General features: G+C 38.5%; 1 protein-coding gene across 1 annotated transcript in view; it reads left to right on the forward strand.

The window, feature by feature from the left end:
- Nucleotides 1-3073: 3073 nt before the first annotated feature.
- Nucleotides 3074-16343, forward strand: part of SV2C (synaptic vesicle glycoprotein 2C) — a 103376-nt gene continuing 90106 nt past the window's right edge. The window contains exon 1 of the mRNA XM_079330246.1: nt 3074-3208. The gene's annotated coding sequence lies outside the window, so the exon portion shown is untranslated. The remainder of the gene's footprint in view (nt 3209-16343) is intronic.

Consider the following 16343-nt stretch of genomic DNA (forward strand, 5'->3'; position numbering starts at 1 on the left):
CAATCTTTTCTTGTTCCCATTTTAAGATGATTCTGTAGACAGATGTTACTGTATTTATTTCCTGAAAAGGAAACAATGGAGAAACAAAGCTAATATGTCACAGACAAACATTTAAGGGTCAGGTTAGAATAAATAAAAATAATAATGGTGGCAAACTATCTACAGTATTTCAGTAGATACAGTACTATCTACACAGACATATATTTGCTATATACTTTTAAATCCAATGTGGGATAAATAATGCATATTTAAGATCTGAAATTTTCAATTGCTTAACAAAGTAATGCTACTTAGGTTTTGTTGTTCTTTGAAGAAGTAGAAAGAGCATCTTTGGTTTTGTCCTTTTGGAGAAGGAATGTAATGTGTTTGTGGTCATATTCTAGGGTCATCCACTAGCAATAAATAATGTGTTATTTGGTCTGTGACAGTTGTAAATGAAAAAAATCTGGATGTGTCATAGTCTCTACAGAAAACTGATGGAGCAACAGATATCATAAGCTTAAATGAATGCATATGAAGATAAAATTTTATGTTTGATAAGAAAGAGAGCTAATTTCAGTGAGGTCTAAACCGTGAGATCCGGGAAGAGAAAAAATGGAGGTAGTCTTTATAGAATTCTCAAATTTTTGGGAGATATTTTTTCATCTAAATTGTCAGAAAGCAGGCAGTCAACCTCAGGATGTCTTTCTTGGTGGCAAGAACAAGAACTGTTTCCTGCCAACCTGCAGTGGGTGGCTTTCAGGGGAAAAAAAATCTCCTTTCATACAAATACTCCTCATGGATAGAAAACAGATCAAGGAGATGTTATACAGTTTTACTTCAATGATCTTTACATCTCAGAACAAGCTGTTGGAGACATCAGTCCCAAATATGGGCTGAAGGTTCAGCATCATCATAACTCAGCCTGAGACAAGTGAGTCAGTCACTGGTCTTGGTGAAAACCCACCACACTTTGACATATTTTCCTTTGGTTTCTAGAGTTATTCTGAAGGTAGATTCACACACCAGCCCATCTAATCGTGAAGCCACAAAAGTGACAAAGTTGATGTTAAGAAAGTGACAAGATGAAGAGCAAATGGAAGAACCAATGTCTCTAACAGAAGCACAGTGTTACATCAGTTTAACCTTACTACGAAACTGCACACTTTTTTACTTCTGTGGATAAAATGCTTTAGTCTTTAAATGTATCTTCCTTATTACTACCAAATGCCTACAGACCTATCTCACAAACATCCCTCCATGAGAAGGAAGGTTCCTGCTGTAGTGGTCCTTTCACTGTGGATTCTGAGGGTAAAGTTAAAAATAACGAGTTTCTCCGTTGTGCTTTTACCAAGCGATTTTTTTTCTTTTAGTCCTATATGTGCACAACCTAAACTTCACGTTGTTTCTTTCTTTCATAGTTGTTATATGTGCTCAAGAACTCAGAAGATGCAGGCCTTTATCCTAATCAGTTTATTTTAGTAAAAAACAGTAGCATTGGCTTAAGATGCATTTTGTATACAGGTGTATTCCTATTAAAGAGTCAACTGTAAATGGATGGAAATGACATTTTGTCACTATTCTTATTTGTATAGCAAAAATGGCCTTTTCTTTTGTTGTCATGAAAATTTTGGAATATTTTTTCTTGTTGTATATTGCATATGACAAGTTTAATATATTTACTAAAGTGCTGTTTTGTAACATCAGGTGCAATTTTCTAATGCTAGGATTACTGAAAAGGACAGAAAAGTAACAGGCGTTTTCTGTTTCTCTACTTGTGTTTCACACTTGACAGCATTCCATGCATAGTTCATTGAGATTTTCCCCTGGGTAGCAAATCAATAAGCCACTTTCCTTTGCTATTTGAGTCTTTTGCTTAAGAACAGAGGAAAAGAAAAGTATTTCAAAACACATAACCTCACAAATATTTACAGGGAGACTCAAAGGCAGATGGACTATCAAAAATTACAATTCTGTAATTACATGTGTAACTACACTCTTGGCATGTGCAGAATATGGGACAGGGGAAATGACAGTACCTGCCCATTACCCTACCTTTCTCCTATAGGTATATTTAGTGGAATAATATATTTTTGAAAGACGAATCCAAATCTCATATTTGCTACTAAAGCTGGTTGAATATTTGCTGGTTTTTAATATGGAGTCTACCTGTTCACTTTCTCTCACATCTTCATTTTGGCAATGTCACGGTGCTTGTCACATTACACACTTTGTCAATGCAATTGCAGGTAAATGTGTGCAATCATAAAGGAGGAACTACCTTCATATTCTTTGATCTACAATGGCTATTAACATCGTGTGTGACAAAGTTATGGTGTAGTTTTTAGTGCTTGATGCCACTACATTAAATGTAAGTTGATTAGGGTAATAAACAGAATAACTTCCTACTGTGCAAAAAAAGGCTTCACAACTAATCTATTTTACCTGTTCAATCACCTATAAACTTGTTTTTCTGATGTTTTCTTAAGAGCCATGTAGGATAAGGGTCCAGTATCATTTCAGGCAATCTGTTCTAACGCTTCACTCATCTTGCAGTCTGGAATTTCTCCACTCAGCAAAGTGGATATTGCTTGTGGGACTTCCTGCACTAACGCTGATCTTCACTCTCAGTCCCTGCGTGTGGAGCACAGGCAGCTTCGCACTGTTGCTGCAAAGTGTTCACGGATCGCACTCTGGGAGGAGAGTAGAGAGGAGGGATGCAGTGATCTCTGGATGATCATCGGGCCTCTTGCAACCTGTTCTGGAGCAAGCAATTTCATACCCTCTCTTCTGTCCTCACCTCTCATAAAACACTGCCTAATAAAGTGAATGCGTGAGCGTCACTATTCCAATTTTTCTCTTCTAGCGGGAAAAAGGGCTCTGTTTCCACGGAGGCTTGCCATCCGTGCGGGGGCGGGGGGCGTTCCTGTGCCTCGCTCGGCCGGCTCCGGGCGCTGCCTGCGGCGGGATCGCCCTGGCCGCGCCCCCGCCCCGGGTATTGCCGGTGCGGCCGCCGCCCGCCCGCGCCGCTCCCCCTCCGCCGGCGCTGCCGCAGAGGCTCCACCGCAGCGCGGAGCCCACACAGCCGCTCCGGTCCGCCCCTCCTCTGGGCTGTCACGCTCCGCGGCTCCTCCGAGAGGCTTCTCGCCCGCTCCCGCAGCTTGGCGGCGAGCAGCAGCAGCAGCGGCAGCGGAGGGAGCTGCCGCGCCTCTCCGCCGCCTGCTCCCCGGTAAGTGATGCTCCGGGCACTCGGGCTGCCGCCACTGCTCGAGAGCAACTTTCCCCCCCACACACACCGTTTTGGTTTTTTTTGTTGTAAATTTTTTTTTTGCATGCTTGACTTAACTTCTTCACGGGACTTAGAGGGGTCCTGCTTGCCGGGGAAGGGGCAGAGCTCTCTTCGGGGCAGGTCTGGCGCTGGACGGGAGCGCGGGGCTGCCTCTTATCTCCGCGGTGAGCGTGAGCGGTCTGTGCTCGGCTGCTGCTCACTCCAGCTCCCTCCAGATCTCGGTCTTTGCACGGAGAGAGCAGGTTACACAGATCCGAGGGGGTATGAGCGTCTAATCTTCGCTGTAGAATTTGGCTTATTAAAGCTGAAACTTTTGCACGCTAGGGGAGCAAAATCCAGGGGTGTCGAGGTTCGCAGACTCCAGATGTTTGAGGAAAACAAGTTCGCAGATGTCCTAGCAGTAAGAATGCTAGGAAAACCAAAGATGCAGAAATTCAATTCAATTCAAAGTCTATACCTGTTCCTCAGGGAACAGGCACTTTCTAAGATCTATTAACGAGGGAACAATCAGCGTTTCAGACCTTGCAACAGAAAGGGGTGGGGGGGGGAGTGTGATAAAACAAAGAGAATAACCGATTTGAGTGATTTTGTAAACACTGTTGCTTTTCTCACTATAGATTTCCTTCAAGAATTGTCATTCACATTGACTATCTTGAGAAAATAATTTGGCATTCGTGACTCGTAAGGGGTAGGGAGTGATTTTCTTCTCTGCAGCTTCAGAAAAGGAGTTATCCAAAACATGCAAAGTCCTGCTTTGCAAGGGGCTTTGGGAATTTAGGTCCCGAGATGATCCTGGCATATGGGGGAAGGAGAGAACAGAGAAATCACAGCGATGAAAAGTATAGTCCAAGTCCTAGGGTTAGGAAGAGCCATGGGATGGTGAGGCTTTTTGAGGAAACACTCACCTAATTTAAAGAGGATTGCAGGGTAGAAGAGCCTGAGGAATTAAAAGAGGCATAGGAGCTGGTATGGCAGTCCTGAGTGGAGGCAGGACACGCCGGGGACTGGAGGGCTGGGCGACATGTGGGTAATTGAACGTGTAGGTCACTGATTAGACTTAGGAGCCTAATCCTGCAAAACACTGTGGGCGCAGTGTGAGTAGGGGGCGAGGGTGGGAGCTGAATCATCCTGGCTGGGGTGTACAGCACATCTGTACAGAAAGGAGGGGGTTGAGGAGAGAAGGGAAAGATAAGGAAGAAGCATATAAAGATAGGTGGGGAGGAGGGAGTTTGTCTCATCGAAAGATGCTGAGATCACCCAGGCTCCTTTGTGATTGATAGTATCCTGCTCTCCTTTCTGTGAAGGGTTAGGACGCTGCTGAGTGTATCTCTGATGGATGGGGGGATGGATTGCAGAGGTTAGTACAACACACGGGAAACCTACTCAGACAAACACACTTGGTACTGCTGGTACTTGGGCTGCATTGCACTGCAGTGCAGGGAGCTAACAGGAACTTCTGCCTTAGGAGAGAGAGGGAGCTGCTGAATTCATCTGTAAAGGTGGCACAAACTATGCCAAAAATTACTGCTTCTCAAGACAATTGCTGGTAGAACTGGGACTAGAGCTGTAAGGAAATGTTGGAAGGATTATCCTGATGAATTCACAGTAAGCCACAAAGTGTTTCAGGAAAAAAAAAAACAAACCAGCATACAAACCAAATGAAGGTCTCTGATTGGATTAATTGTAAATAGTATACTCCTATTCGAAGTTTCCCTCCAACTTCTCTGAGTGAAAGGGTCCTGTTTTAAATGTGTCACATATCCTCCTGAATAGAAGTTTTGCAATTTTTTTGTCATAGGTCGAGCTTCTCATGGAAATGAAAACAGCAGTTTCACTATCTTGTAAATTGTTCATGGTTCTCCCTGTAATGAACACCTATTCAGTATTTTCCTGGAGAACAAAGCAGCATGGTAAACTGAACACCATTCCTTCCATCTCACCTGGATATTTTCTGCAATTTGCCTGAATTATAGCTTACTATTTCAGTGTTGTGGGGGTTTTTTTTGGTTGTTGTTTTTGGGGTTTTTTTTGTTTTGTTTTTGCTTTGGTTGGGTTTTTTTTTTGTTTTTGTTTTTAAAATCTGTTTCCTTAATGTGGGAGCAAGAAGTATTGCTTTTCTGTATGAAGAATTTAATATAATAGTCACAATAAGTTCCAAGTGGACTTTTACTTCTTTTTGGAGGAAAGCTTTGCGTACGCCAAATATAGAGAAATAGACTGCCAGTCAGTTAAAATGATTGATTCATCTTGAAACTATACTTGAGGAAAAGCAAAAAACCAATAATTTGTTTAATGTCTGTATATTCCTATGGTGTTTCAATAAAAATGACCCTGAATATCAGTGGTACTGACCAGACATAGAGCTCCTCTGATGGCAATTTGTTGTTAAATTACACGCCATTGTTTTTGGGATAAATGGATTTAAATTTCATCAAATAAAATCAAACCATATGTTTTCTGGTTATATATTTGAGAAATCTAATTTCTTTTCAATAATAAAAAAGCAAAGGTATTAGTTTTTTTCTCAGTTCCGAGCAACATGCAAGAAAGATGTTTGCAAAAAAGGAAAATATTATGAAAAAATGTGATGTTTACAAAATATGGTGTTACCTCAGGTGAGAATGTGAAATCTGTGATAGAATGTATATGTGCCTGGGAATGTAAGCTTGTGTACGTTACTGCACTAATGGCAGATTTCAAATTAGCTTTTTTGTGCTCCAAAGCACAAGTGACAAAAGTTTATCCACAGTGGTTCTGATTATTCTGTTAAATCTGTGTGAATTGAATTGTAGGTTTCAGTGTGAATTAGAATGCATCCAGCTATACACTTATCTAGGGGTTTGGTTAGTTGTTTGTTTTTGGTTTTGGGTGGATTTTTTATTTGTTTGTTTGTGTTTTTCTTCTTTTTACTTTTCCTTTCCCTTTTCAATTTTTCCTTTTCCTTTTTATTTTCTTTGTTGCTGGTTTATTTGTTTGTTTGTTTGTGATTCTTTTTCTTTAATGAAAGCATAAAAAGTATAAATAAAAATATTTCACATTCTCAGTGTTGTAAAAGTTGTTTCAGCATTACAGGCAGATCACTTGGGGTATATATGCTGTAAATCTTTGCAACCCATATGCACCACAGGATGCATATCAATGCATGTTTAAACAAAAGCTCATCAATTAGATTAAATGTGTTTGCAAACCTGTGATAGGGAACTCACAGCTGCTGCCACTGCTTTCATATAATGTAGGGCATAGCATTTTCCTTTTGAACAGAATGGAGTCTTTGTAAAATGACTCAGAGGACTAGATTTACAGCTTGTTTTCTTTTGAGTGTTTGTAAGCAATATAATGGAAAAAATATTGAAAGTGTGCTCAAACCATCAACATCACAATGAAAAAGGTAGTTAAATTTTTCTTTTAACTTAGCAAACTGTTTCAGTTTTAAATTAAATATTATGTATTCTCTAGTATGTTGCAAAACACGGTGGGCCTCTTTTTCCATAAAGCAGTGGTTGATAACCTAACACCTTTAATTCATCCTTGTTTTGCGTATTGCTACACAGTTCATCTAGAGACAGTCTAAACATACAGAGTATGTATTCTCATGTAAATACATATGTTACAGGTCAGTTATCTATTAATCAGGTTTGTTTTCCAACTGCCACTTTTATGTCAGCTAGAGATAAATATGTGGGCACGAAATATAATAAAATGTGAATTTCTTTAGCATGATTATTATTGAAGCATTTGTCCTCTTGTAAAAAAAAGCAAAACCACCAAAACAACAAATGGGGTAAAGCAACGTCGAGCACATTCCTTGCTTCTCTGTGGTTCCAACTCTCTGTCATTTTCTCACCCAGAGAGGCTAATAAAAGTTTAAATGTTGCATACACAGTGAACAAAATTGCTTAAAGGTGGAATACAGTGTAATTCACTGTAATACTATTAAGATGTCATTAGCATACTTTCATTTTTAAAACTGAATTCTTACCTCTGTTTGTATTTCTGCTGACGGCTGCTGACAGTAAAGACTTGCTATGCATCAAAAAAAATCAGAGACTTTCATGATTAGGTGGGGATTCCATCCAAATATTTCTAATTGAACTAAAGATCCACCATATTAAAAATACAAATGACACCTACCACATAATTTTTCTGCTTCAGCACACAAGGCTTTCTATTGATCTGGGACTCATAAAAAACATGGTGCTGCTGCAGCTTCATGTTTCCTTGCCAGCCGCAAGATTTTTTTTTTTTTAAGATAAAGCAGCATCCCTGTAGCTGGCTCTCTCTTTCACTGCAGGTTATTTCTGTGGTCATGGCTGCATGGGCCTAGTTATGTGCTTTGTTCTAGAGTGGAAGTCTGTGTCTCACAAGCACATCTTGATTTTTGATGGCAAATCCACGTTACAATGCATACAGTCGGTAGCAGCATTAAAGCATCCAGCAGGATTTTTTACCCTTTAATGATCACATGAGGGTTGTATAGGAAAAAGCTTAATGAAATGTATTATGGAAAATAATTATTCAATCACTGTTTTACCATTTAACCATGGTAACTGTGGAATAGAGAGATTACTTTAGTAGTCACCTGACAGGGCCTCGGTATCTTTAACTGACACCATTTTCATTCTGTATAGAGCTGGAGGATAAACTTTGCTTTCTGTTAGCATAGCAGTACTCATCCCAAAAAGATGTCTTTGCAAAAATGTATTGTACCACCCCACCTTCCTTAACTGTAGAGGGTTTTGCCTTTATCTGGCAATTGCAGCTGTTGCTGCATCCTTACAAATAGTGGTTCCCTGTACTGTTCCAAAGGCTGAGAAATTAATGTCTTCTTGGACCAGAGCTGCCCATGAGCCAGCAGCGTGTCCTGGTGCCCAAGAAATCCAATGGGATCCTGGGGGACATTGGCAGGAGCATTGCCAGCAGGGGAAGGGAGGTGATCCTGCCCCTGCACTTAGCTCTGGTGAGGCCTCACCTGGAGTGCTGTGTCCAGTTCTGGGCTCCTCAGGACAAGAGGGACATGGAGCTCCTGGGGTGACTTCAATGGAGGGTGACAAAGTTCATGAGGGGACTGAAGTGTCTCTCTTATGAGGAAAGGCTGAGTGAGTTAGGCCTGTCCAGTCTTGAGAAGAGACAAGTGAAACAGAACTCACTGAGTATGCAAATACTTGAAGGGAGGGTACTAAGAGGGTGGACCAGGCTGTTCTCGATGCCAAGCAATAGAACAAGAGGCAATGGACAGGCACTGATGCACAGGAAGTTCTACCCAAATATGCAAAAAAACTTTGTCACTGTGCAAGTGACCAGACACTGGAACAGATTGACCAAAGGCAATATGGAGTCTCCCTCACTGGAGATAATCCAAAACCATCTGGATGCAATCCTGTGCCATGAGTTCTGGGAGGGCCCGAATTATGCAGGGAGGTTGGGCTAGGTGATCCAATGTGGTCCCTCCCAGTCTGTCCCATTCCTGTGATTCCATGATTTCATTCTGTGTAAGCATATGCATACCTAATATATTAACTACATATGTATACTAATACAGTTAAACACAGCTTTACCTGCAACATTTTTTTTGTAAGCTAAACTGATTCTTGTGTTTCATGTTTTCCACTCAAGCTCATTCCATTTTAATATTCACCTGGAATGCGGTAGGTGAAGGTGCCAGATGTTGCCACCATTTGATATCTTGTTCTCTTATTTTTTGTATCAGCATACAGCTGTGCAATTGCTATTGGCCTTTTCTTCTGGGCAATATTCCTGGTGTCTAGACAGCACTTCTTGTGAGCAGAACTCACAGACTCCCTTCATGACAAAAGAGACAGTCATGGTGGACAGTCTGCCACTGCCACTGCAGTTACTTATTGTTTTAACTCTTTCTCAGCCTGTGAGCCGTGCTGTACTTTCAAACAACTCAACCGTCACCTCCTTCATTAAATAAATCAAATTCTGAAAACAGAGAGAGTGTCAGATGAAAATGCCCTTAAATGATGTAAGACATATAGCTAACAAATTTCTTACTGTGCCTGGAAATTTTTTAAGGGTGATCTGTTAAGCGGGAAAAAAAATAAAGGAGTACTAAAGCTCGTGGGAGTCTCTGCTATGCAGATGTAATCTGCTCTTTCCCTTGGTATGCCGTCTCATCACTGGCTGCAGTATACTGCAGACATAATGAAGATGTTTAAAATAGCTGGATTCTGTGGCAGTTTAGTACACCAATCAGATGCTCTGAATGAACTACAGGCATACTTAAGATTATCCTATGGTGCGGATCACGATGTGGATACATTGTCCTCCTTCAAAACTAATTAATTTAAAATTTACAGGAAGGTTTTTGCACAACATTACTGCAGTGCAAAAGCACCATTGAATAACATACATTTCAAGGTACTCCTTGAAATTATTTAATCCAGTCCATTTCTAAAAGCAGAAAGAATTTTATAGTTAGATTGGGCTGCTCAGGGCCTTTCACAACCAAAGTTTGAATATCCCCAGGGTTGGGGACCTCAAAGCTCCTCTGTGTAACCATTCCCATGCTTCACTGGCTCATTATGAGGACTTTCTTCCTTATAATAATGTATTGGTAAGAGGGGCAAAATTGGACATACTAATCTAACCATACCTTGACAAACAGAGGGGAATGTTGCCTCAGGGTAAAACTCTTGCTAATGCATTCTAGAATGTGGTTATCCTTCATTTCCACAGGGCACACGGTGCTGTAGAGCAGTGTAAGTCAAAATGGGATCCCTTTGCCAAAGACTGATGTTGGTACCTGTTTTTTCTTGGGGAAAACATCTCATTATCTCTTAGAAAGATGTTACTGTGCATGATTTTTCAAGTGTGGTATTCCATGAAAGATATTTTGTGACATAGTTAGCTACAAACAGCATGGAGATAAGTGTCCCATTGAGCTATCAAGTATTATGTAATGGCTCAAGTGTCAGCTGACAAAGACATTCCCCACAGGTGGCTTCTCCTCAGCTGTGAGACTAGGGACATCTATTGCATGTCCATATATAAGGACTAGTTTAGATACCAGGAAATCTCACTGTACTTCAAATGTGGCTAATGGAATTGCATTCAATGGGAATTTGATTTCAAATCTGCAATACAGAGGACTGTTGGAGAGAAAGGGCTATAAAATAATTGATCTTTTATTTTCTGTCTGATTATTTTCCCTCAGATTTTAAGTAGTCCCAGCTACATTGATCAACAAATAAGCACTCAACTAGAAAATTTGTAACCTTCTAAGATTCCAAGTATTCAGCAGTACCTAAAACTTGGATTTAGATAGGACCCATATGGCCAGCCTTGTCATGTTTATTAGCATGGAAAATTTTGTGTGGGTGTGTTGTCAGTACCATAAGTAAAAGAAATCACATCAATTTTGTGGGTGTATAACTACCATGTAAAACCTTCTAAAGGTTATAAAGGCATAACTTCACTTTGGAAGAGAAAAAAATGTATTTCTGTATGTATGTTTTAATCCTCTTTATAGGTACTACATTTGCCTGCTGAGGACATGATCCCTGTGGGCAACAGCAAGTATACACTTACAAGTTCATTCTTTGCTGTTCTAAATTAACAAATGGATTCCTAGTTTAACATATTTCATAGGGTTTCTTAAGTTGGCTAGGCCAAAACTATTGCAGCAAAAATTCAGCCCACTTGTTGAGAAAATTGAAAAGCCTTTTATGTTAGTCTTTGATAATTTCTTCGGTCCATTCAGCTGGAATACTAATTCCTTTCCAGTGATCTCCTTGCCTTCAGATAAACTGAAAAAAACCCAAAAAAACCCCAAAACAGCAATGTGGGCATGGAGAAGTAAGGCTGCTTGTTCTAAAAAACATAAAAAGGTGGTGTGTTTGACCCTAGATGGAAACAGCTAGCAGTTCTGTGCTTAATTGCACTAAAATTTATTCAACTTCTGTTTCTTCAAAATTAATTCCATATTCACATCTGAACTTAGGAGAATCTAAGTCCTTAATAATTGTAGAGATCTTAAAAACTTTGCTTACTACATGATCTTGAGGATATGAGACATCTTCTGGTCCATAAATGGATTCCTTTAACTCTGAATATCTCAACAGATGTATTTAGGCTCATATTTATAAAAATTCTTACTAGAAGACATACTTCAGTTGAATGTAGTAGATACCTGGATTAAAAAATAATTAAGGGATCAGTCCCTGTACACCTGAACAACCAATCATAAACTCCCAAAGGTTGAAAGATAATACTACCAGTGTTGTTTCTTGTCTTTGTCAGAGAAACTAGAAGGCAAGGAAGGAAAAAAAGCCTTTAGCCTATTGGCCAAACACATTTTAAGAAACAGATGTTTAGAAAAAGGGTGTTAAGTAGACAAAAGTAGCTGTTATCAAGGACATTATTTATTAGGTCCTATACTAGACATAGAAAAGCTTGCTCCTTAAGGCTTCAGCAGCTAAAATACAAATTGACAAAATAAAAATATCCCATATGGTATTTGCTGGAGCTGTGCCTTGGCTATCCACTCTCTGTCCATGACCATGTCTGTCCATGAAGACAGTAGCTGTTCAAGATGTGGCTCTACTCATTAGTAGTCTGGAAACAACTGTAAGGCTTTAGTTACCTTACCTTACCTCCCCAAGACCTCCTCAAGTTTTGTGTGAAGTGCTGCTTGTTTTGGACAAGCTTTCTTTGTAGAAAGAAATAAGTAGACTCCCAGAAATTCTCTTTTCACATTTGTTAAATGGTTAAGAAAAAAGCTTTTTTCTGTTGTAAAATAGCATTACAACATTGATTATGAATCTGGAACACCTAACTACAAGCACTAAAAAGAAAATACTGAGTATTGATTGCTCTGAGACATCTTTGGTCAGATGTGTCACTTGGAAGTGACTAAGGGACAGTTCAAGACTAACCTATTCAGGGTGATTTCCTCTGCTGCCTCTAAGTCATCGCTTCACCTATCAGTTGCTTTAGAAAAATATTTATGGACTTCAATTTGTGAAAATTCAGAAAATGTCTTTCAGATCCCCAGCTGGGACTGAAATTCATTACCTGTGAGTAATGGTTATTTCTCATACCTGGCTCACCCTTTTGCTTAAGATGACTGAATTGCCTCCTGTATGATGTTTTTACTTTGCATAGCACAAGAAACTTTAAATGCGACTTACAATTTTCCTCCTCATTTTAAATGTTTCAGTTCAATTTCAGCTATAATTTCATGGCAGAAAACTACCAGAAGTCAGAAAATTGATTTCAGTTCATTTATTTTCTGTCTTTCACAAATACTTATCATTTGTGTGGTCATGCAAAACAGTAGAGAGATTCCTTGCTGTAGCTAGCTGTACAAAATGATTAAGTAGAATGTCACACTGCTGTCATTCTGCTTAATCTTAGCAGATGGGGAAATGATTTCTTTCTAGGAAATAAGTAATTTCTCAGAAGAACAAATTTTCACTGGAGAAATTACTTGTTAATTTCTGTTTTTTATAACAACTGAGCATGCTGACTGTTGACTCTGTAGTCCAAAAGAAGAAAATACATTTTCTAGTATTTGGGAAACTACTGCAAACCAAACTTTCTGTATATTGACTGCTATCTAAGGTAGCTTTTGCTCATAGACATCACCAAAAAGTCATTTTATTGTGTATACTTCCTGAAATATGAGGAATTCAATGTGGTAACATCCCACTTGGTGTTTTGGGGTATGTTGTGGTAGAGATAAGAATAAATTTTTTCCTAAATCTTCTAGGCTTCTTACATGCTTGCTTCAGGTACAGTGTTTCAGAATAGAGTGACTAGAGATGCCAGCCAGTGGAGAGAGACCCTGATAGACCTACAGGCTCGTGTGAACCTGTGAATCTGCTCAGATTGGAGGAGAAGGCCAAAGGAAGAGAGGGAAATCTAACTTCTGTCTTCTATGATCTAATGAGTGATTATGAAGATGATGGAGCCAGGAAACAGAATGGAAATTTCAGTAAGACAGAAGGAAGAAGTTCCTTCAGTGGTAAAGTAGTAGAGTCAGTGCACAGGCATGTTGTAACACCTTTGTCCTTGGAGATGCTCAAAATTTGCATGGATGTGGCTCTGGACAGCCTGATCAATTTTGAGGATAGCTTTCCTTTCAGCAGAAGGCTGGAGTAGCTCTTCAAAAGTCCATCCACACTTTCATTATTCTATCATTGTATTGATACAAGAGACAACTGATATAAAAACTGTGTAATATTTAAAGTTAATTAACCTCCCTCCCCTGTGAGCCCTTCTACTCACATCAGAGTAGTATCCAACCAAGATGAGCATTTCTTTTTTACAATTGTTTACAAATTCAGAATATGTACATTTTGGAGTGAAGAATTTATTATTTGAGAGGGTATTTGATTATCGACAGCAAAATATTCCACCCTGTTAATCGATATTTTGCAAAATTTCTCTTATTTGGCTAGAAATGCTTGTACTGGCATGGACTGAGATACAAAATTCAGATAACAACCTTAATCAGAAAATGGATTTAGCTGAAAAATTATGGTATTTATTCTATTGTTTTAAGGCCAAATTTTAGAACTGCAGAATCATTTAATTCTCTGTTTATTTATGGAGATGTTGTAGCACATAATGTCAGATAGCTGGCCATTATTTAGCTTTTTGGCTATTTTTCTCTTCCTAGGGAACTGCACTTGGGAGTACATAGAAAGAATTTGAAAAGAAGTTACTGGACTTCAAAGTGAAAGAAGGAATTCTAAGGTTGAATGAATGTTGAATGAATCTCCTGATGTGGGCTCAGAAAACATGGAGACTGTAGTGTTTTGGTGACTTTTACCAGACCAAGTTGCTTTGGGCTAGTGGTGAAATAGAAAGTTTATCTTCATTATCCATGTTCACATGTGATAGACAAAATTAATTATTTCCTTCTCATGGAAATACATGAGGATTTTTGCATTCTGTTCCGAAACGTGTTTTCTGATTGTAGGGGCATAAGAGCTTTGGCATATTTTCTTCAATATTTTTTCATATGATTAATCTTGAAAATAATGCAGTCAGATGCACTATTTAATTCAAAAAAACATTACTGGCTCTGTGGCCAATGCTTTACAGAAGCAGACTGTGAGAATTCAAAACACAAAAATGTAATTTCTAAAAAAACTCCAATGAGGACTGTTCACCATATATGTACAAATATGTATTGATATACACATAGATATGTAATATATCTATAATCTTATTAATTATTTATATTAATTATTTAATTAATATTAATTGATTAATTATATTAATTATTTCCTCAAGGGTGTAGGTTCATGTAAAATAAGATCACTTGGTTGATAAAGTGGAAATCTTGTGGCAGAAAGTCTCTGCCAGGAACATGGGTAGGAAATGAAGATGGAATATCAATTAAAACTTTTTCTGTCAAATATTGATGATTCTTTATTAAGTAAAATGTACTTTAGGTTCATTTTATTTCTGTTTTTTGGATAAAAATATATTTTTCCTTGTTGGGAATTCTTTTGTATTTCCATTTTACACATGAAAAAAATGGAAACCTTTCTGCATATTTGTATTTCAATATCTAGGAATAGGAGCAAGCTACAGGTTCCAATACACTGACTGCCCCCTCTCCTGTGACTGAGAAAATAAACTACTGTGAGCTTAAGTATCATTCCATTGGCTGAACTTTATGCGAGCAATTTTCTTTAAATTATTGTTTTTGTTAAAAAATTAAAATCAATTCTATTTAATATTTTAAAATAATGAAAGCAGTAATTTGGTGATGTCTTCTGTTTTTTATATTTTAGTAATCTGGATTTTTAATTAGGAAGCTATTTTTAATCAATACTATGTGAGAAAATGTATAGAGAAAATGTATAGAATAAATCAATGTGATTCAAAATAAACAGTTACTGTATTTCCTAAGGGCTCTGTAAATATGTAGAGGTTTTATAAAAAATCTGAGTGAGTGTTAAAAGTGCCATTAAGAAAAGCTGTTGCCTGCTGGTCTAAGAGAACAGAACAGGCTTGTGTGTCATTGTGTCTGTGAGCCACTGGTAGCTGTAGAGAGGCCAGGAGAGCACATGCAGTGCTCTGACTGCATGTCAGAAAAGATGCACTGACACAAATTCCTATGAAATTCTGGGTTAAATTGAGAACTTCCTTAAAGGGGGAGTCCCTTGCTCTGGGGGTGCAAACACTGAATGTTGTATCAACTATACAATCTACAAAATTGTTTTCAGTGAAAGCTGATGCACATTAATTCAAGGAACTAAGCACTTAATATGACCTATATCCTGAGACCACCACAATGGGATACTTTTAAAAAGCTGATCGTAAACTATAATCAATAACTAATTGCCTGACAAAGTAAAAAATTTCTGTTCTAAAATTGCTTTTCTTATTCAATTTAGAATTTTATGACATCTGAGTCTTCCTTTTTTTCCCTAGAAAAAGAAAATTATTTTTAGGCTATGGCTATTATGGTGTACTGGGCCTTAATTTGGGCTTTATGTGCAGTTTATTTTGCTTATTTTGCAAATATACCTGTACACATGCAAGTGTGTTATTTCTTGTTCCATTGTTTTCAGATTCTCCAGCCACAGAGAATGCAAGAGACCTTCTTGGAGTGTAACACCAATTTCTTTCATTAGTCAGCTGGCACTGGTGGCATTCAGATAATTTGCTGATTTTGAACAAAAAATATTATCTGATTTGAGTCATCCAGGGCCCTCACTGTGGGTGGATAAGGAGGGTCTTACTGTTTCTTTTTGATAAAATAAAAGTGATAATTATAGGCCAAGTCAGAAGAGGAGAAAAATCTAAATGCTTATAAATGCCTATTAGTAATGTTGAAATGATGTGTGTCCAAGCATGAGGGTGAATTTGAATCAGTGGAGAGTGCAAATAGTGTCCTTTATCGTGCCCTGTGAGTGTATTTGAGGTGCTGATATGGGTATGATACCCTTGTCAAGGGATGTTATTGATGTGGCATTGCTTCTCTGTGTGACTAATAGCAGCAATATCTTCAGCTAAACAAAAAGCATTTGTGAACGTGGTACCACTATGCAGGCTTCTGTTCTTGATTATCTGCTGAAGAGTCATGACTGGT

This window comes from Erithacus rubecula (assembly GCF_903797595.1).
Source record: "Erithacus rubecula genome assembly, chromosome: Z".
NCBI lineage: Eukaryota > Metazoa > Chordata > Aves > Passeriformes > Muscicapidae > Erithacus > Erithacus rubecula.